At 42.5% G+C, this 21,081-nt stretch overlaps 1 protein-coding gene across 5 annotated transcripts in view; it reads right to left on the bottom strand.

Annotated features, from left to right (window-relative positions):
• dagla (diacylglycerol lipase, alpha) overlaps positions 1–304 on the bottom strand; it is a 379,214-nt gene extending 378,910 nt beyond the window's left edge. For 3 of the 5 annotated variants that reach the window (XM_080190325.1, XM_080190324.1, XM_080190326.1), the window contains exon 1: positions 212–301. The gene's annotated coding sequence lies outside the window, so the exon portion shown is untranslated. Of the gene's footprint in view, positions 1–211 lie in introns of all 5 variants that reach the window. The other 2 variants (XM_080190329.1, XM_080190328.1) reach the window with 2 other exon arrangements.
• Between the last annotated feature and the right edge of the window lie 20,777 nt (positions 305–21,081).

Genomic DNA, 21,081 nt, shown 5'->3' on the forward strand with positions numbered 1-21,081 from the left:
CCATTCGCCCCTCAGACAGACCACGTCCTCTGCTCCATTCCCACTTCAAATAGACCACGTCTCTGCTCTTTTCCCGGAGCTGTGCTGTCCCCTCTCCCCGGAGCTGATGATGCCTGTGTCAGGGTTGCTGATTCTCCTCCCCATCTCTGGGGTGTACAGGGGGGTTGGTATTCAACTCGCTCAGACTCTCTCCCGCTGCGCACTACCTTACCTGGGGAGAACAGCTTCTTGGAGCCCGGGGCTGCGGATTCCCACAGAAACGTCCCCATCCTCCGACTCCGGTGGACACCCAGTGCCCGGGAGCGGCAGCAAAACATCGCGAGAAAGCGCGTCCGCCTGTCGGGAGCGCACATGGACATTGTGCGCGTGCCCGAGCAGTGGCTGCGTGGTCTTGCTGTGGTGCGGGGACGCGCGGAATGCCAATTCGCGCGTTCCAAGCGCGGGGGCGAGCTTTTGTGCAGTTGGGCGCGTTCGCGGCGGGAGCGCGCATATCAATCTTTGCCGGAATAGATGACATGCAGTGGTAGGTTTCTAGCTGCTTACATCCTAAACCCATTAAAGGCAGTGATGTGTCTGAAGGGAAAATAGCAAGAAATAATTATCAAATAATCCGACTGAGCTCCTCTCAGGAAGAACTCTCATTCATCATCATGAAATAGAACTTGTTGCTGCTGACCTCCGTAAACATTTACCCAACGTGGCGTAATTCTGTGTTAGCAACATTGAATGGATAGTTGCTGGTTTCCGAAACCTCGAAAGCCTTAAATCAACTGACTACATATAGTATTGGAATATCTTAATTATTCATTCATTCGAAATCAGAGTTTAATTGGGTTTATGAATTTTCTTTCCCTTGCTTCACTAAAATAAATCAATGGTAGTCCATTGTTTGTGGACTACCCTGTTTTCCCATAGATATATATGCCCTGTTTTCTCAGAGATTTATATGCATATCTTTATATGCCCTGTTTGTGATCAGAACTCCCCACTCACCTGATGAAGGGGCAGAGTCCCGAAAGCTAGTGGCGTTTGCTACCAAATAAACCTGTTGGACTTTAACCTGGTGTTGAGAGTCTGCTTACTGTATTTTCCCATAGTATCCACACTTCTCAACTATATCAGTGGTTGCAAAGCAATGTGCATGTCCTGATGTCAGTGACATTGTCATGTAATTTGTTACGGCCAGATGTGGAATTGTAGTGTGTCTCACGTCTCTTTTCCTGGTTCTTGGTTGACTACAAGGTGTTTTTAAAAGAAATTGCATAATATTTCAGTAAATGTTTAACTGATTTAAGTGCTGTGACAGTTAAAAAAAAGCATAGATTTTCTTGTACGTTTCAATAGAAACAAATAGTATCTGTTACTTAACAGCTGGTCTATGTTTCTTTTAAACTCTGTAACTCACTCTTGCCTCCAAAAGTCTCTCACACATACACAGAAGGGGGGGAAGACACAGAAAACAATGCAAGAACAGAGGGGGGCAGAAACAATAGTACAAGAACAGACATGGGTGGAAGGAACAGCACGAGTGCTGAGAAGGGCGATTAAAATGATGGGTACTCAGAGGAGTGGAGTGAACACTGCAAGAGCAGAGAGGGACTTGTCACTGACTCCAGAGAACATCTAGAAAATCAATGTGTGACATCACAGGAAAGCAGTGGTTATTGGTCAGATAAAACAAAACATTTTATAATGATAAAATATAAAACATAAAATATTAAAGTAATAAAATATTGTCTGATAGCCAGCAGCAAAAGGTGAACAGAATATATAAGTGAATTGTATGATAATCTAAATCACGGGAGTTCTCGAGACACCGAGACGAGCAATGGACCAAACATTATGATATCAGAAGTAAAGAACGCTTTTAAAACGATGAAAACAGGAAAAGTTCGAAATATAGATGAAATTAACAACAGAGCATCTAAAAGCAGTGGGAGAAATAGAATTAGAAGTGATGGCTGAAACCAAATATACTAAAGATACATTCCAAATAACTTGAGACATTCGTTATCTGTTAGGTTCCATAAACCTAAAGCAATGGAGTGCAACCATATCGAACTATAAGCTTAATAAGTCATGTTATTAAAGTGATCTGGAAAATCATAATAGCAAAATCATAATAACACAAATTGGTGAAATGCAGTCTTGATTTAGACTTGGAGTAGTAACACAAGAATGAAATTATGAACAATTTTCTGTATGTCAGATGTGACACAGAAATTAGAATGATAGAGATAGCCTGAAATAATATTAAAATGAAGGATGTGTTGACAACAAGAAGATCCAACAGGGAAAAGGTTTCATAAGGTGCTACATTCTACCCACATTCCTGTATGCTTTAGAAATCTGGACAATAAATGAAGATCTGTGGAAGAAAGTAAAGACCTTTAAAATGTGGATGCTCAAATGTATGCCAAAAATTGCCGATCATAAAAACCTATGAATAAATGCTTGAAATTGCAAGATCAAAATGAAAACAATGAAAAAATTACATTCAGAAAATACAATATCAATGCTTCAGCCGTTTGATCGTGGCTGAAAATGTACAGAGATCTCTCTGGGGGCAAAGTGGGGGGCAAGCAGAAAGACCTAGGTGTATGTAGGTAGAAGATGGACATCATGCAGCAATTTCAAATTAACTAGACTGGATGTGTGAGGATGGCACAAGTACATAGATCTTGACAGCAGATATCAGCAGCAAGTCGGAGCAACAGCATGTGGCTACTCAACAAAAGTTGTCAGTTCAGCAATGGTTCTCTCAGCAACAGTATAAATGATACTGCTGAGACCTTAAACTTTGATATTGTGAATCAGTTTTGTTCAGATTTATGACATTGCATAATTGTCAGGACAATACCCTAACATTGGCTTTTTTTCTGCAGTCTGATACCACATAGATGACAGGTGACACTGAGGGTGCATCCAGCAGAAAGAGTGTGACAGTTGTAGGCAAAGACAAGGTAGTTTATATTAGATGAACTCAAAATGTACAATACCCAACAGCACTTTTCCCCTGCATTTCACTCCCACCCTTCCTAACCAACCGCAGCTTATATCAAATTACTCCTGCAGAGCTAGCAAGCGACCGTACCTAAACAATTTCCATTGAGGGTGGCGTGATGGCACAGTGGTTAGCACTGCTGCCTCACAGCAACAGGGAGCCAGGTTCAATTCCAGCCTTGGGGACTGTGTTTGCATATTCTTCCTGTCTGTGTGGGTTTCCCCTGCGTGCTCTGATTTCCTCCCATAGTCCAAAAAATGTGCAGGTTAGGTTGATTAGCCATGCTAAATTGACCCTTAGTGTCAGGGGATTAGCAAGGTAAATACATGGGCTTACAGGGATAGGACCTGGATGGGTTTGTTGTCAGTGTAGGTTTGATGGGCCAAATGGCCTCCTTCTACACTGCAAGGTTTCTATGATCCTATGATTTTATGAGTATCTTTGCAGGTGGCGGGTACATACTCTGGAGAAGTAGTTATTGAGCTACCATGTTCCACCAAGTCCTTAGGCACTTCCCAAAGCCACATTTAGGAGTTCCCAAACTCGGCCTCCTTCACAGGTTGCGCGCTCACAAAGTTATGATAGATTGCATCAATGACATCAGTTTGCATGTGCTTGTCATATAAAGCATACAAAAAGATGACAAAATCCAGAAACATTCATCCTCTCCACCATGGAGGAACAGTAGCTACAGTGTGTACCATCTACAAGATGCACTGCAGGAACTCAGGCCCTTAGGCAGCACCTTTGAAATCCACACCATCATCTGGAAGGACAAGAGCTGCAGACACACAGGAACACAACATGGACATTCCCCTCCAAATCATTCAGAATCATGTTGCTGGAACTCTTTCTCAAACAGCACTATGGGTATACATACATCACAAAACTGCAGCAATTCAAGAAGGTAGCTCACTGTCACCAAGTAAGGATGGGCAATACATATTGGCCCAGCAAGTACATCCACATCAGTGAATGAAAAATGGAATGAGTTGGAAGAAGAATGTTATGTTCAACATTTCTGTTCACTTTGGATATTTCTGTGATATTATTCAATATTCTTTTGGGCTATTGCTTTAGTAAAACTGCACTGCAACATAGTTTATCCAGAAGAAAAATGAAGGCCTGGAGAGCTGTTCCCTGATCTCTGATAATGCCACTTTATTCCCAGATATAAAGAATTAAGAGCATGTAAGAATGAAGGAAGCAAAGAAGTATTTACTCCATCAGGACTATGCTACTGAAAAGGTAAAATCTACCATATCAAAGATTCTAACCCACCAATTTAAATACCCAGAGACATATTGTGAATTAATATCCTAAACTCTAAAAGTAATCAAAAATGACAGAAATTCTATTTGTCAGTGCCATTTAAATCTGATTACTGGGTTGAATACTTGGTTCCAGTATCAGCAGAACAGAAACAAGAATAACATTAAGAATTTAATCATTGTTGTCTGCAGTTATTCCTATAACATTAAACCATATTCCAAGTCTCATGCCCATTCTATTCATTTTGACAGAGAACAGTTTTGCAGGAAGTTGTTTACATGGTCATCATAATGCAGAAAGGAAATTTCTTCTAAAATCAAATCTGATTTGAAACTTAACATAAGAACATAAGAAATAGGAGCAGGTGTAGGCCATCTAGACCTTCGAGCCTGCCCCGCCATTCAATAAGATCATGGCTGATTTGTCGTGGCTCAGTTCCACTTTCCCACCTTCTCCCCATAACCCTTAATCCCCTTGCCTATCAAAAACCTATCTAGCCGCGTCTTAAATATATTTAGCAAGGCAGCCTCCACCACTTCAACGGGCAGAGAATTCACCACCCTTTGAGTGAAGAAGTTCCTCCTCAACTCCGTTCTAAACTGCCCCCCCCCCCCTTATCTTGAGGCTGTGCCCTCTAGTCCTACTGTCCTTTCTGAGCGGGAAGAGTCTCTCCACCTCTATCCTATCCATCCCATTCATCATCTTATATGTCTCAATGAGATCTCCCCTCATTCTTCTAAATTCTAACGAGTACAAGCCTAGTTTATTCAGCCTCTCCTCATAGCTCAACCCCCTGAACTTCGGTATCAGCCTAGTAAACCTCCTCTGCATCCCTCCAAGGCCAAAATATCCTTGCGTAAGTGCGGCGACCAAAACTGCACACAGTACTCCAGCTGCGGCCTCACCAGTGCCCTGTACAGTTGGAGCAAGACCTCCCTACTTTAAATTCAATCCCCCTCGCTATGAAGGCCAGCATCCCATTCGCCTTCTTGACCACCTGCTGCACCCGCAGGCTGGGTTTTTGCGACTCATGCACAAGGACCCCGAGGTCCCTCTGCACCGTAGCATGCAGCAGTTTTTCGCCATGTAAGTAATAGTCCTTCCTACCATTATACTAGGGGGCACAGCCTCAAGATAAAGGGGGGGCGGTTTAAAACGGAGTTGAGGAGGAACTTCTTCACTCAAAGGGTGGTGAATCTCTGGAATTCTCTGCCCGTTGAAGTGGTGGAGGCTGCCTCACTAAATATTTTTAAGACGCAGGTTGATGGGTTTTTGATAATCGAGGGGATTAAGGGTTATGGGGAGAGGGCGGGAAAGTGGAACTGAGCCACGACAGATCAGCCATGATCTTATTGAATGGCGGGGCAGGCTCAAAGGGCTAGATGGCCTACTCCTGCTCCTATTTCTTATGTTTTTATGTTCAAAGTGGACAACTTCACACTTGCCAACATTAAATTCCATTTGCCAGTTCCTGGCCCATTCGCCCAGCCTATCTAGATCCCTCTGCAGACTTTCCACACCCTCCGCACAATTTGCCATTCCACCAATCTTGGTGTCATCAGCAAATTTCGACACCATACACTCGGTTCCCTCCTCCAGATCATCTATATAAATGGTAAATAGCTGAGACCCCAGCACCGATCCCTGGGGCACTCCACTAGTCACCAACCGCCAATCCGAATAGCACCCATTGACCCCCACTCCCTGCCTCCTATTTGACAGCCAATCCCCTATCCACACTAACCCCCTACCCCCAACTCCATGCCCCCTAGCCTTCTGTAACAACCTCTTGTGCGGCACCTTATCAAACGCCTTCTGAAAATCAAGAAACACCACATCTACCGGCTCTCCTCTATCCACTGCCCTAGACACATCCTCATAGAGCTCCAATAAATTCGTCAGACGCGACTTCCCCTTAACGAAACCGTGCTGCGTCTGCTCTATCAAACAATTCTCCTCAAGATGCCTCGCTATTTTCTCCTTGATTACAGATTCGAGCATTTTACCTACAACAGACGTTAAACTAACCGGCCTATAATTCCCTGCCTTTTGCCTGTTACCCTTCTTAAACAACGGCATAACATTAGCCGTTTTCCAATCTTCCGGCACTTCCCCGGAATCCAGCGAGGTTTGGAAAATAATCATCAAGGCATCTACTATCACCTCTGCCATTTCTTTCAGAACCCTTGGATGCATTCCATCCGGTCCTGGGGACTTGTCCACAATCAGTCCCTCCAGTCTGTCGAGCACTGCCTCTCCAGTAACAATAATGTCATTCAGGCCCTCCACTCCTACCATCTTTCCATCGCTAACACCTGGCAAACTATTCACGTCCTCCTCCGTGAAGACCGAAACAAAAAAGTTATTCAAGGCCTCAGCCATTTCCCCATCCCCTACCACTAAGTCCCCCCTCTCATCCTCGAAGGGTCCAACGTTCACCCTAGTCAGCCTCTTCCTTTTTATATATTTATAAAAACTCTTACTATCCTTTTTTATATTAAGCGCTAGCCCAGCTTCATAGTTTATCCTACCCTTCTTTATCAACTTCTTCGTCATCCTTTGTTGATATTTAAACCTCTCCCAATCCTCTTCTCGCCCACTACTCTTAGCTACTCTAAACGCATCCGCTTTTAATTTAATACTCTACCTCCTTCGTTATCCATGGCTGATTATCTCTCCTCCTACAATCCTTTTTGACCATCAGAATAAATTTCTGCTGAGCACCAAGAAAGATTTCCTTAAAGATCCTCCACTGTTCCTCAGCAGACCTACCTTCCAATGTGCTCCCCAATCAACATTTGCCAATTCCTCTCTCATCCTATCGTACTCCCCTCTGTTCAAACAAAGGACACAGGTCTGGGAACCCACTTTCTCCTCCTCCATCTGCATCAGAAACTCCACCATACAATGATCACTCTTCCCAAGAGGATCTTTCACCACAAGGTCCTTAATTCTACCTGCCTCATTACATAACACCAGATCTAAGATAGCTCGCTCCCTCGTCGGCAAACTTATTAGCTTTGAACTTTTATAATTTCCTGAACAACAAGATTTGTGCCTCTCAGTATCTCAAAGACGTAGATCATGCCTCATGCTTGAGGAGTGATGCCCTTCAAGCTATATATAACCAGTTGTCTCTCAAATGGAGTGAGATTTCCAAGGTCCTTTGTAGACTATAGAAAATTACTTACATATTCATCTTGGTCTTTTATTCCAGTTAAAACAAACTCTTTTCTGGGGACTAGGTATACATTAGAATAGTTGCTGACCTTCAAAGTTTCCATGTAGGGAAGCATCCAACTATCACAGACACTATCATCAGCTAGCACATCTGAACCAGGAAGTTCACAACTGGCACAAAATTCTGTCCTACCATTCTTAGGACAGTCCATTTATGCCTCATTCTACTATGCCCAACTCACCACACTTCTTCATTTCAACCTAACTTATTGTAGTCATGTTCAACTTAGATCTGGAGTAGTTGAAGTTTTGAGCAATAGTTTATTAAGTTCAGGGCCTAATTAGAAATTGAATCCAGGATATGGATGTGGCTTAGCACCACACTGGACAGTATTACATGTAGATATATATTGTGCACATAATATATATTTCAATTCAAAGATCAGAGGAACTTTACAGTTATCTTTGCTTTCTTATATTTTCCCATTTTTAAAATTGTTTCTTTAATTTCAGTCTCATGTTGAAATTTTATGAGAATAAACTGTCATTGATTATTTGCTTTGCTAGATGCTGCTGTAGCCTACTTCCAGCCTGAACAATTCTCACCCATTCTGTTGGATGAATGCAAATTTAAAGATCCAATATAATTGCTGTGCAAAAATAACCACACAACTTTCAACAATTATAATAATTTCTATTGACTGTAAGTTACTTCTTGGACTTTTTTGTATTGTGTAAGGTTCTGAAACTGAAAGAGACTGACAAGCCAAAAGTGGTTGGAGAATAGTAAGAATGCCAAATATTAAGTGTGTATAAACAATTAACACTGGCTTGCCTGAAGTTAAAAACCAAAAACATTCAGTCATAGCACACAGTTGTAAAGTCATGCACGCTTCCATTCCTGCATTTTATAGTTTAAAACTACTGTGTAGAGGTGGGCTGGAAGCAGATGTTAATTCATGATCTTGGACAGTAGAGCAAAAATATGGGTATGCATTGTGAATGATTTTCTGACCATTTAAGTTGAATCCCAATATATCACCATTGCAAGTTCCAAATTTCTATGGTACACTGCTCATGGGTGACAATGCCACTGGCAGAACAAAATTATCCCTTACATGTTAAATCGTTTGTGCAAAGGTATCATAACATTCCACAACAATGAATCCCTCTACAGATAATGCTGTGGATGGCATACTTTCAGTTAACATAATGGTAATATTATGAGTAAATATGCAGTATGTTCTGCATTATATTTTTTCAATGCCCAGATTTTAATTTTCAAGCAGTTGTTAAGGTGATGTGGCTGTCATAATTGAATAAAAAGCTGGTGAGCTGCAAGATGTGGGCACAGGAATTGCAGCAATGCTAAATGTGTAAGGGTATAGCGAAACTATGAGTGTTAGGTGTGAGTCATGATTGATAGAGATCATTGGTAAGTGAATGAATACATTATGGTGTATTGAGTATCTATGAACCATCATGTAAATTAATTGAACATCTCATCTCATGGCACTACATCCACATCCTCTGTTAAAATTAGCATTGACTGTTATGGCTATTTAGTACCATTAATTTGGCAGTATGTTTGGCGGGGCTTTTGACACCCTGTGGATAGAAGGCATCTTTCCTCTCCTCCATCAAGGCTTCTTGTGCTATGTTGGACAATTTCAGACCCCCTTCTCTGCTATGTTATGGCATTATTCTATCTTTCCCATGTCAGAGTCAGTTGCATAATGACTTCTGGCACTTTCTACAGTTACCTTCCCTTTAAGAAGCATTGACTAGTTTTGAGCAGCAATGCATATTAACTTTAATGCATGCTGGTTTCTCATGATATTGCAACACCCTAATGTGACATGCAGTTATGCAGCAACCATTTAAATAAGCAAGTACTTTAAAGTTTGCGTACTGTTTACATAATGGGCTTAAGAAATTCTTTTATCATGAAAACAGGGGCTGTTTTTGGGTCCTGTTCAATTTCACAGTCTCTTTCTCTCCTCCTTTATTTCTGATTTCCATATTCACTGCATGTCAAACTTTTATCTCCCAGAGATACTAGGAATATTTTCATTTGAGGTGAAACTTAAATTGAAATTGTTTTAAAATTGGAAAAGATAGATAGACTATGGGCTGAAACTAAGTGGTGGTGGGCAGGAAATTTGTTGTAATTCCCACTGGGTGGGGGATTGGATTTATCCACCCAATTTTACGCTTTTCAGCTCAATATGCAGCAAGAAGCTCTTAAATCTCAAGGCAGGGTGAGCATGCGTTTGTCTCCCTCATTGTTACCGCATGAGGTTGAAGATTCTGGTACCATATTTAAAGGGCACCTGCACAAACATTCACCCACTGCAGCCCGAGTATGACATGAACTTCTGTTTCGCCATGGTGCCCAAACCACGCATAACCTTTGGCTTCACAGTTCAACGAGGCCCTCCTGGGATTCTCCTTCAAGTTGCCCAGGAAAGGCAGGAAGTCCTCTGTCTGAGGAATGGGAGCAGGAGGTCTTCCACAGCGGCTTAGGACGAGGTCACCAGGGAAATCATCACCAATGGCCAACAGAAAAGGACTGACCTGCAATGCAGGAAAAGAAGGAATAATCTGATGCACTCCACCAGGGTAAATGAAACTTCCGCTCACTCCAAACTCACACTCTCATAAAGAGATCAGGCAGTCTAAGTGTTAGAGTTCACAAGGATGTCACACATTACCAGCATTTGGGACATCAGCCAGCCACTCATCACTTACCATCTCATGTCAGATCCCACACAAGTGGCATTGTAATCCTTTACTGGGTGGGGCTCAGCAGACACAACAGGTATGCATGCTTCTGAAATGCTCTTTCATCCATAGTGCTCACAGTCAATCCATCTATCTTTATACAGGACAAGATCTCTCACAACTATTGGGAGAGCACAAGGTCGTACCCCTGAGCTTAGGGCACTCTCTTCCCACAAAGAGCGGGCAGCAGAATTAATTGCCTTGGACAGAGATCGCTCCCACCTGGAAGTGAGATCAGTATCCTGCAACAATCCAGCTTACATCAACAACATGGGGACAATGACTGCAAGTGACCTACTGGGTGCAATCTTATTAGCTATTTACGCAATGCTGCAGTGAAGTCGGAGAATTTTGCACCCAGCCAAATCTCTGTTCACTACAATGGAATGGGAAAATCCTGCTGGCATGAATGACCATAGCATTCCGGTCACTATGTTGGAGTCTGCCTAGTTAATCTCTTCTCCCTATTCCAGCCACCAGCAGGAAAATGTGGAATAAGGCAACTAGCAAGAATCTCAGCACCAGCCCCACAGCACCGAGAAGAGACAGAGGAAGGATCCAAGAAAGACCTGTCACTGCATTCCCCTGCACCCTCCATTAGTGCAGATACATGCACTAGTTCTGGAATAGGCTTGGGCTCACAACCTGGCGATCACCTCACTGACACATGACACAGCCGTTGGAGGCAATTGCAGTGGAGATATCTGACAATCGGAGGACCGCTGGAGACCCCAGGCCCCCACTAAGGGCAATGTGGTGGGTAAAGATGTGCCAGGACTGAAGATGGCAATAACTCCATGCTGGTACCCTTTACTGTACATTTGTATATAGCTACAAGCAGTTAATAAAGACATGCTGTTAACATACAGAAGACGACAAAGACCTCTTCAACAGACTCATTCTGCAACTAAGAGAGTGAGGAGAAGAGTTATGAGACATTTCTTGATGCAGAATTGTTAAGGAGCATTAAATTATTTGCTACCAAGAATTGAGGTTGAGATCATTGCATCTTTTAAGAGAATAGTGGATGAACATGTGAAGCAGAGGAATGCACATAGCTACAGGGGAGCGAACAGAGGAGTAAGATGAGTTTTAGACTGCTCCAACCAAGACTTGGCACAGGCATAATGGAAAATTTTCTCCTTTTGAGCTGTAAATGTTTCAGACTCTTATGTATATGCCATTCTATAAGTCACTCCCCATCTGCTGAAGTTATGCCTTTCAGTACATTATTGTCTATACTCACCTTAATCTATCAAAACATTTCTTGATGTGTGGTTTAACATCTCTATTTGTCTGAACTTTTACTCTCTGTGAAGTTTCCTTTGACTTGTCCTCACAATCTGTCTGAATTTGATTCTCTGACCGTCTGGAATTATTTTTAACTTCCACCAAAGTCATCTCAGACGAAAGGGCATGGAAGTCAGCAGGCCACCACAACCTCAGCTGTGGAACCTAGGGAGACACTTAGACATAATGGGAGGGTGAGGAAGATAAAGAAACCATAGGCACTTAATGGGCATGGATAGATAGGGACTATTGCAGATAGGTCACCATTCTGTTCTGAATGTTTGTCAATAAATTTCACTTTGCTTACCTGTCTGTTCAGGCCACCAAGTTCGGAGAAATCACTGCCCGGAGCCTCATCCCTGTGGAATGTGAGAATGGCAGTGTTGTGTCCCTCCCATCCACTCTCTTGCCAGCCCCCACTAAGGAAGGGTACTCCCTCAGCTGCTATATCAATAGGAACCCAGAAAAGAGGACACTACACTGCCTGCATAGAAGTCCTCACAATCCATTTAAAGGAAGGGACACCATGACATGAAGGGTAGACAGAGCCTGCAAGTGACCTCTGCTAACCCCTCTCCCTGAAATGGTAATTCTGGGACCCCTATCCCAGCCCGGAGTTGAACATATTCATATCCCCTGAGTTCTCTCCGTTGCATCCTGAACAGTGCACATCACGGATGGTGGTGGCTGTTCATGCTTACCTCCAAAACCCCTCTTGAAGATGAAGGCACCAGTGCAGACCTGTTGTAATTGACACCAGTATGATTTGCTGAATATCTGGTGAGGGGAGAAATCGCAGTAAAAAGTCTGACAACGCCAGGTTTTAGTCCAACCTATTTATTTGATAATATACTCACAAGCTTTCGGGGTTAGCCCCTTCGTCAGGTGAATGGAGAGTTCTGGCCTCAGACAGAGCATATAAAGCACAGACAGTTTAAGCACGACAGCGCAGTCGCTGAACAGAGACTGATAGCCAAGTTCCGCACACATGAGGACGGTCTCAACAGGGATCTTGGGTTCATGTCGCACTATCTGTAACCCCCGTGACTTGCCTGGGTTTGCAAAACCTCACTTACTGTACTGTCTGGAGACAATACACATCTCTTTAACCTGTGATCAGTGCTCCTTCCACTCACATTATCAGCCACTTCAGGTCTTGAACAGCAGGTTAGGTGTAAGGATTCGCATTCTAATCAGTAATCTCTAAACTGTCTGTGCTTTATATGCTCTGTCTGAGGCCAGAACTCTCCATTCACCTGACGAAGGGGCTAACCCCGAAAGCTTGTGAGTATATTATCAAATAAATAGGTTGGACTAAAACCTGGTGTTGTCAGACTCTTTACTGTGTTTACGCCAGTCCAACGCCGGCATACCCACATCACACGAGGGGAGAAATACCAGAGTGTTTGCTAATGTTATGCTAATGTATTAAAATGAGCATTCAGCAGTCCCATGGTGTGTTTCAGGCCACTCCACTGTCAAGGAACTGGAGAGATTGGGACTTGAAAACTCATTGGCATGAATTTTACTCTCTGGATTTTGAGTATACGCTTCCATTCCCACAGAGTGTGGACTCAAAATTGCCCCCATTGTCTCCAAAATGGAAGATTCTGCTCTCGCTAGTTAAAATTCGTTCCTTTCTCTCCTTTTTATTTAGTGGCTGAGTCATGAAGAAATATTGAAAAGACTTTGACTACTCATTCTCAAAAATAAATGACTAAATGAGTTCCCATGGTGATACTTTAAAACGTAAATAAGATAGAAAAGTATAATTCCAGAGTACTACTTCAAGCACAGCTGCATCAAAATGTCAAAGTCCAAACTAGGAAAAGGAAAATTCAGAATACATTTAAGGAAAAGAAGAAATGACTAGCATCTAACCTCATTCTATTCTTACCTAACTAGTAAACATGACAGTCTTCCATATTTATTTTATAAATGTTGATAAATCACCCAAGCTTACCTTCTTCTCACATATACAAGACCCAGGTCTTTGAGCTAATCAAGATAACCAAGGCATTTTAAAATATGCATTAATCTTGTGGGCTTCCTTCATATAATTTTTGGAGTTTCAACATCCCTCACCATATAAGGACAAAATAGTATGCCTTGATTTATAGGAAGTATCTTGGCTGGGATTTTCCAGGCCCATTTGCTGCAGGTGCAAATCCCATTATAATCCCATATTGCTCGAGGACTCTAACGGTATTTGGAGCGGGGAGATCTCAGAATGAGATCTTCCCCACATCCCATTGGTGGTGTAATCAGGCTGTGCCCAGTGAGGACATGAACCTGATTATCATCAACTTAAACAGATTTAAATATACCTAAATGGCATAACACTTTCCCTTCTGGGTTCGCTGCATGCTCCCCTCTACCAGCAGGAATCATTACTGCTCTCCACCATGCCAGGGGTGTGGAGGTCTCAGTGCAGCCCATGGATGGTCAAAGACATGGCATAGCAAACAGTGATGGGAGGGAAAGAAGTTTGCCGACAAACATTGTACGGGGTTGGAGGGGGGAGGTGGAGTTGTGGGAGAGATTGCTGCTGAACACTGATGGGAAGTGGGGGTCCCAATGGTCATGTTGTGATTGGGGTGCCCTTTCACTCCAATCACTCTGGAGAAGGCCCCACCCCTCAGGTATGACAGCGCAAAAAAAATGCCCCTGCTTTTTTTGACAAAGTGTCAGAAGGTCTGGCAAGAAAACCTGGCTGTGGAGACAAAAACACTGATTTTCAGATAGAATCTGACAGTGCCATTTTCTGGATGAATTCCATCCCTTGCTCAACTTGGTTTATGTTTTAAAAATGGATAAATGAAACTATAGTGGATGCCTTGGTGGTTATTTTCCAGACATCGCTGGATTCCGGGGAAGTGCCGGAAGATTGGAAAACGGCTAATGTTACGCCGTTGTTTAAGAAGGGTGCCAGGCAAAAGGCAGGGAATTATAGGCCGGTTAGTTTAACGTCTGTTGTAGGTAAAATGTTAGAATCCGTCATCAAGGAGAAAATAGCGAGGCATCTTGAGGGGAATTGCTTGATAGAGCAGACGCAGCACGGTTTCGTTAAAGGGAAGTCGCGTCTGACGAATTTATTGGAGCTCTATGAGGATGTGTCTAGGGCAGTGGATAGAGGAGAGCCGGTAGATGTGGTGTTTCTTGATTTTCAGAAGGCGTTTGATAAGGTGCCGCACAAGAGGTTGTTACAGAAGGTTAGGGGGCATGGAGTTGGGGGTAGGGGGTTAGTGTGGATAGGGGATTGGCTGTCAAATAGGAGGCAGGGAGTGGGCGTCAATGGGTGCTATTCGGATTGGCGGTTGGTGACTAGTGGAGTGCCCCAGGGATCGGTGCTGGGGTCTCAGCTATTTACCATTTATATAGATGATCTGGAGGAGGGAACCGAGTGTATGGTGTCGAAATTTGCTGATGACACCAAGATTGGTGGAATGGCAAATTGTGCGGAGGGTGTGGAAAGTCTGCAGAGGGATCTAGATAGGCTGGGCGAATGGGCCAGGAACTGGCAAATGGAATTTAATGTTGGCAAGTGCGAGGTGGTCCACTTTGGTAGGAATAATGGTAGGAAGGATTATTACTTAAGTGGAGAAAAACTGCAGCAGGCGACAGTGCAGAGGGACCGCAGGGTCCTTGTGCATGAGTCGCAAAAACCCAGCTTGCAGGTGCAGCAGGTGGTCAGGAAGGCGAATGGGATGCTGGCCTTCATAGCGAGGGGGATTGAATATAAAAGTAGGGAGGTCTTGCTGCGGCTGTATAGGGCATTGGTGAGGCCGCAGCTGGAGTACTGTGTGCAGTTTTGGGTGCCGTACTTACACAAGGATATTTTGGCCTTGGAGGGAGTGCAGAGGAGGTTTACTAGGCTGATGCCAGAGTTGAGGGGGTTGAGCTATGAGGAGAGGCTGAATAAACTAGGCTTGTACTCGTTAGAGTTTAGAAGAATGAGGGGAGATCTCATTGAGACGTATAAGATGATGAATGGGATGGATAGGATAGAGGTGGAGAGACTCTTCCCGCTCAGAAAGGATAGTAGGACTAGGGGGCACAGCCTCAAGATAAAGGGGGGGCGGTTTAGAACGGAGTTGAGGAGGAACTTCTTCACTCAAAGGGTGGTGAATCTCTGGAATTCTCTGCCCGTTGAAGTGGTGGAGGCTACCTCGCTAAATATTTTTAAGACGCGGGTTGATGGGTTTTTGATAAGAGAGGGGATTAAGGGTTATGGGGAGAGGGCGGGAATGTGGAACTGAGCCACGACAGATCTGCCATGATCTTATTGAATGGCGGGGCAGGCTCGAAGGGCTGGATGGCCTACTCCTGCTCCTATTTCTTATGTTCTTATTTACCAAGGAAGTGTGTTCCTTCAGAGACCAGTCCTTAAAGTTATTCAGAGCATTTTAGTAATATGTTAAATAATAAATATTTCAAATATGAAATACAGTTATATCAGCGTGCAAAGAAATTTGCTGGGAAATCTAGCCCAATACTTTCATGATAAAATGACTCTGTATGGAAACTCTGCAGTATGTATTTGTGTAAAATTCATTATAATTTTCAATACCTAACAGGATGCTTTGTTTCAAGTTGTTTTCATGTACTTTCACGCAGAATTGCTCATTTTCTCAAAGCTGAACCTCATTCATATGTTGCTTTTAATTCGTCTTCTGGTTCCGTGAGAGGCCAGCAGTTCACTAATATTCATAAGCTTTCATCAATCATTAATTATGCCTTCCTCACTCTACCCTCGCCTGAAATAAATGTCAATTAGTTACATAGTTCAATACCACTTTCCAAGAACTGGGCAAAAACTACATTAGGAAGTAAAACATTAAAGACAGCTCATTTTATCTGTGCTCGTTGAATCATTCCTGTTATTTGTGTTTGCAATTTAAATCACAAATCATTTAATGATCTTTGATTCATCTTCTCGTCATCTAACCTTCTAACTTTTCACATTTAGGAAATCAAAGTGCAGATAAAGATATCTGCTTCATAAGGATATAAAACCACACAGTCAAAGCTCTGGAAGATTGAAGAGTCATATTTTCTGCATCTTTACTGGTCACCACATGCAGGGCAGCATTGGTAGATTGTCCTAAATCACTGAACATAAGAACATAACATAAGAACATAAGAAATAGGAGCAGGAGTAGGCCATCTAGCCCTTCGAGCCTGCCCCAACATTCAATAAGATCATGGCTGATCTGTCGTGGCTCAGTTCCACTTTCTCGCCCTCTCCCCATAACCCTTAATCCCCTCGCTTATCAAAAACCCATCAACCCACGTCTTAAAAATATTTAGTGAGGCAGCCTCCACCACTTCAACGGGCAGAGAATTCCAGAGATTCACCACCCTTTGAGTGAAGAAGTTCCTCCTCAACTCCGTTCTAAACCGCCCCCCCTTTATCTTGAGGCTGTGCCCCCTAGTCCTACTGTCCTTTCTGAGCGGGAAGAGTCTCTCCACCTCTATCCTATCCATCCCATTCATCAGCTTATATGTCTCAATGAGATCTCCCCTCATTCTTCTAAACTCTAACTGTTGCAAGATGTGTGTAGTTTGGCCCAATACAAAGATTGCTCTCTCTTAATTTGGATTACGTGTTCCTTTACACTGTGAGCTGTACTATACCCAGTCCCACATTAACCATTTCTATGCCAGACCTTCATACTACACTAAGAACATGTGTGGAGCAAAGTCAAAGGAGAAAACAAAAATTTAAGAAGTAATTTCTTATAGCTCATGCACACAATCTAGCCTAAGCTAGCTATAATTATGTTGAGCAGGCAATTGGAACTTTACTGTGCCTGGGTGCCAGGCAAAATGCTAAAATATTGTTGAAAAGATTTGCAACACTAATCAGGTTGCAATGTTATCCTAGCTGTATAAGATTACGGAAATACTTTAGCGTGTGACTGGCAAAGGAATCAGAAGTCAAACACTATCCACATTTCATAGAGACCCTCACTCCAGTAAACTCTTTCAAGTCTCATACCCCTGAGAAGATTGACTGTCAATAATAGCATGCAATGCTGAACAGTAACAGGAAGCAAAAATGATTTAGGTTGGTCACTATTGTCTGATTTCCATGAAATAAAGTGTTTCTAGTTCAAAATCTCATGGTAATTTCTATCAAGAAAGGAATTGAGCAGTAACTTTTAAGTATATGTCCTCATACTCCATTGGAATGGCCAAAAATAGGACTGCATTATTTTTGACATGCCATTATCCATTTTTGTGCTTATCAAGGATATTGTTGATGAAGAACAAACTACATTTCCACTTTTGTCACCCAATGTAGCACAACTTATGTGCAGAGAATTGTCCTACTACACTGCCTGAACAGAGTGCCAGTGCAACACACATCTGTCAGTTTCATTTCTAAATAATACCAATTTTGTAATCTTTGCATTAAATTGTCAGTTTAGCAGAAAAGTATGGCATGGTGGATATGTAATCATGAGGAACCTAGTTGGACTTATTTCAAGTCAGACTCTTAAAACACTAAAAGTTCTCTCATTCAGCCCGAGCTGGATTTGATTTTAGCTCTCATGGGTAAAATAATAATGTGATAACCAACCTTCAGTGCCCACATTTTCACTGTCTGTTATCATCTGCATTGGCCAGAAGATCAGTGTTTCTTCAAAAGAGGCTCTCACCAGCATAACCGCCCCGATTCCGGGGGTGGGCAAGGCTCGGAGAACGATATTTTCTGATGGCCTCAGGCAGGATCATACGAAACTCGGGCAGACGTGCCAGTAAAATTCCGCCCTCTGTCTTTGTCTATTATGGTTCTTAAGGGTCAGAAACTTTTAATTCAGTTAAGCATTTGCTTTACAGTAGAAAATTGCTTACAGCCTATGAAAATAGATACATGTTATTCATAGAACGGGAAAGAATCTTCTAAGGAATTATACCCATTTAATTGGTCAAAGGAAAATAATTGTTGTTTTCCAGTCATCCCTTACCTTAAAGATCATAAGATATAGGAGCTTCGGGTCAAAAATCAAGATTTCCAATACAGGTCTAAACAAATATTAGAAAATCCATGATCAAATAAACACAAATCAAGATTAATAAAATAAAAGAAACTGCAGGATATGATTACTAAAATACATCTCTTAGAATTATTTCTTATTTATGAAACATTAAAACTGAATTCAATTTTTTTTAAACTATATCCAATGAATACTCATTGCTTGTTGCAATACGTGAGAGAGAAATTGTCTGAGAAATTTTATTGTATACACGCTTTTTACAAGTGTAAATCAGTCACCCATAGATTCATGATGGTAGACACTGTGTTGGTGTTTATTCCACTCTGTAAATGTAGCACCCACCATAATAGACCAAGATAGGCATCCAGTGTGCCACCAGAATCATTTTAAAGACTCTATCTTTTTTAAATAAGGATCTTATGCATTGTAAGATATCACATTCCTGAATGCCTCTTGCCATGTGATAAATTCACTTAGCAACCTGTGGTACTAATAGGGAGTAAAGTTTCATTAGCACTATAACTTAAAGGAATCATCCAGCACAGATAGGTTAGCTGTTGCTGGTTCTTCTGGTTGGTTCTTAATTTCTGGACATTATTTTGTCTATTTTCTGTTTTCTGGCTTCTCGTAACTTTTTGATAGTGTTGAATGCTTTTGGTCCATCGTCACATCAATTGCATTGCAGTTAGTGGTGGTCTCATCGGTCTGCTTTTACAGCTGGAGGTTGAAAAACAGCAAAGAAGACAGAAGAGATAAGAAGCTTAAAGAAGAAGCACCATAACTTTTGCAGCTCTTTGGGGGATACTTACTTTAATGCTAGTGAGGAGCAATATCCCTTCATTTCACCACAGAAGTTATTGGGTAAGGGGAACCAAGATGAGGAGGATTTTTATCATCCAGAGGTTGTGAATCTGTGGAATTTATTGCCACAGAAGGCTGTGAAGGCCAAGTCACTGAGTGTATTTAAGTCAGAGGTAGATAGGTTCTTGATTGGTAAGGGGATCAAACATTATGGAGAAAACACAGCAGAATGGGGTTGAGAAATGCATTAGCCATGATCGAATGGTGGAGCAGACTCGATAGGCCAAATGGCCTAATTCTGCTCCGATATCTTGTGGGGTATATATTTCACAGCCACAGTTTGAGCCTTGAGTCAATAAACAAAAAGCTCTTAATAGGACTGTCAAGGTCTATGGCTCTTAGCTTTTGTGCCACAGAATCATTCCAAATTGCAGCAGGTGGTAACAGCAACATTCCCAATAAGATATTCATCTTTATATCAAAGAGGTCACCAAATGTGAAGAAACATTTGCATTACTTTCCCAAGGACAAAGGACTGCAAGCTGAAACAGCACTAGCATATCCCAATACTGCATCTTCCCCAGAGGTCAAAGTATGATAGAGTACATCCACATTCCTTTAGGTGTTTCCCATCACCAGTCTCGCATCTCTCTGAATAGAGAGGGATTCCATTCCCGCAAAGTCCAGCTTGTCTGCAATCACAGGCAACAAGAGCATCATAAAGTTTTCAGCCTGATTTCCTGATAATTGTGGGGGAGTATTACATGGAGCTGGATGCTCCATCAGTTTAAAGGATCGGGGCTAGCCACCTCCACTTACCTGGGTTGTTCTATAGTGACTTAATGGATGTTAGTCAAGTAACTGACTTGGGGCAAAACTCTGTCCAAATCTGGGGTGAAGTCCTGATTCTGAGAGCTACTGGCCAAATGGCTGGCAGTTCTTTAGTCCACTCAGTGTCGGTGGGAACCATGCTGGGACCACAGGCAGTCCCTAAGGAAGAGGAGCCATAAAGCCAAACACAGAGAGAAATTGTGGGTTTCACTGGAGCCAGGTTGGGAGGCACTAGCGAGGAGAATGGTGGCTGAAGTTCTGCAGGGTGAAGAAGAACATAGATGGTGGACAGTCACTCAGGAGGATGCCTCCCTTGCTAACAGGGTGGTCAATCATGTTGCAGGCTGACTAGTGAGCAATTAGAATGATTCCCCCCCAAACATGGTTCTGTCAGAAAACTGAGCGTAGCTATAGATGTAGAATGAACTGCAGCCAAAAGGATAATTCCACAGACCATCAGCATACTCAAACAAAACTCCCACTGATTGAGCAGGAAGAGCTTTTCAGTACAATCAGATTTGTGATTCTCTGCCACATTCTGCATAACTATATGATAATGAATGACATGCTTTTATCATCAACAGTGGAGGAATAAGTGCAGGAGGAGGAGCAAGAGCCATATCAATCAGCAGTGCCCCGAGTTGTCAGAGCTCTGTGAGCAGCTAATCCAAAGGCGCCTCAAGTGAAGCACCTCTTCAATCTTCTTCCACCTACATCCTGCAATCTTTCTCACTACTGTCCTTACTATCACCAACCAATCACCTTCCTTTAATTTCGTGTTGTGAGTTCTACGTCACTACAAATATAAACACTGACACCAAGGGCCAGATTTTTCCAACTCAAATTGGGACTGAAGCAGGTGAAACAGCAATAAAATGGCTGTGACAGGGAGAATTTGCAAACTCCACAGTCAGC

The sequence above is a fragment of the Carcharhinus amblyrhynchos genome, chromosome 6 (assembly GCF_965287045.1).
Source record: "Carcharhinus amblyrhynchos chromosome 6, sCarAmb.v2.hapA, whole genome shotgun sequence".
Taxonomy (NCBI): domain Eukaryota; kingdom Metazoa; phylum Chordata; class Chondrichthyes; order Carcharhiniformes; family Carcharhinidae; genus Carcharhinus; species Carcharhinus amblyrhynchos.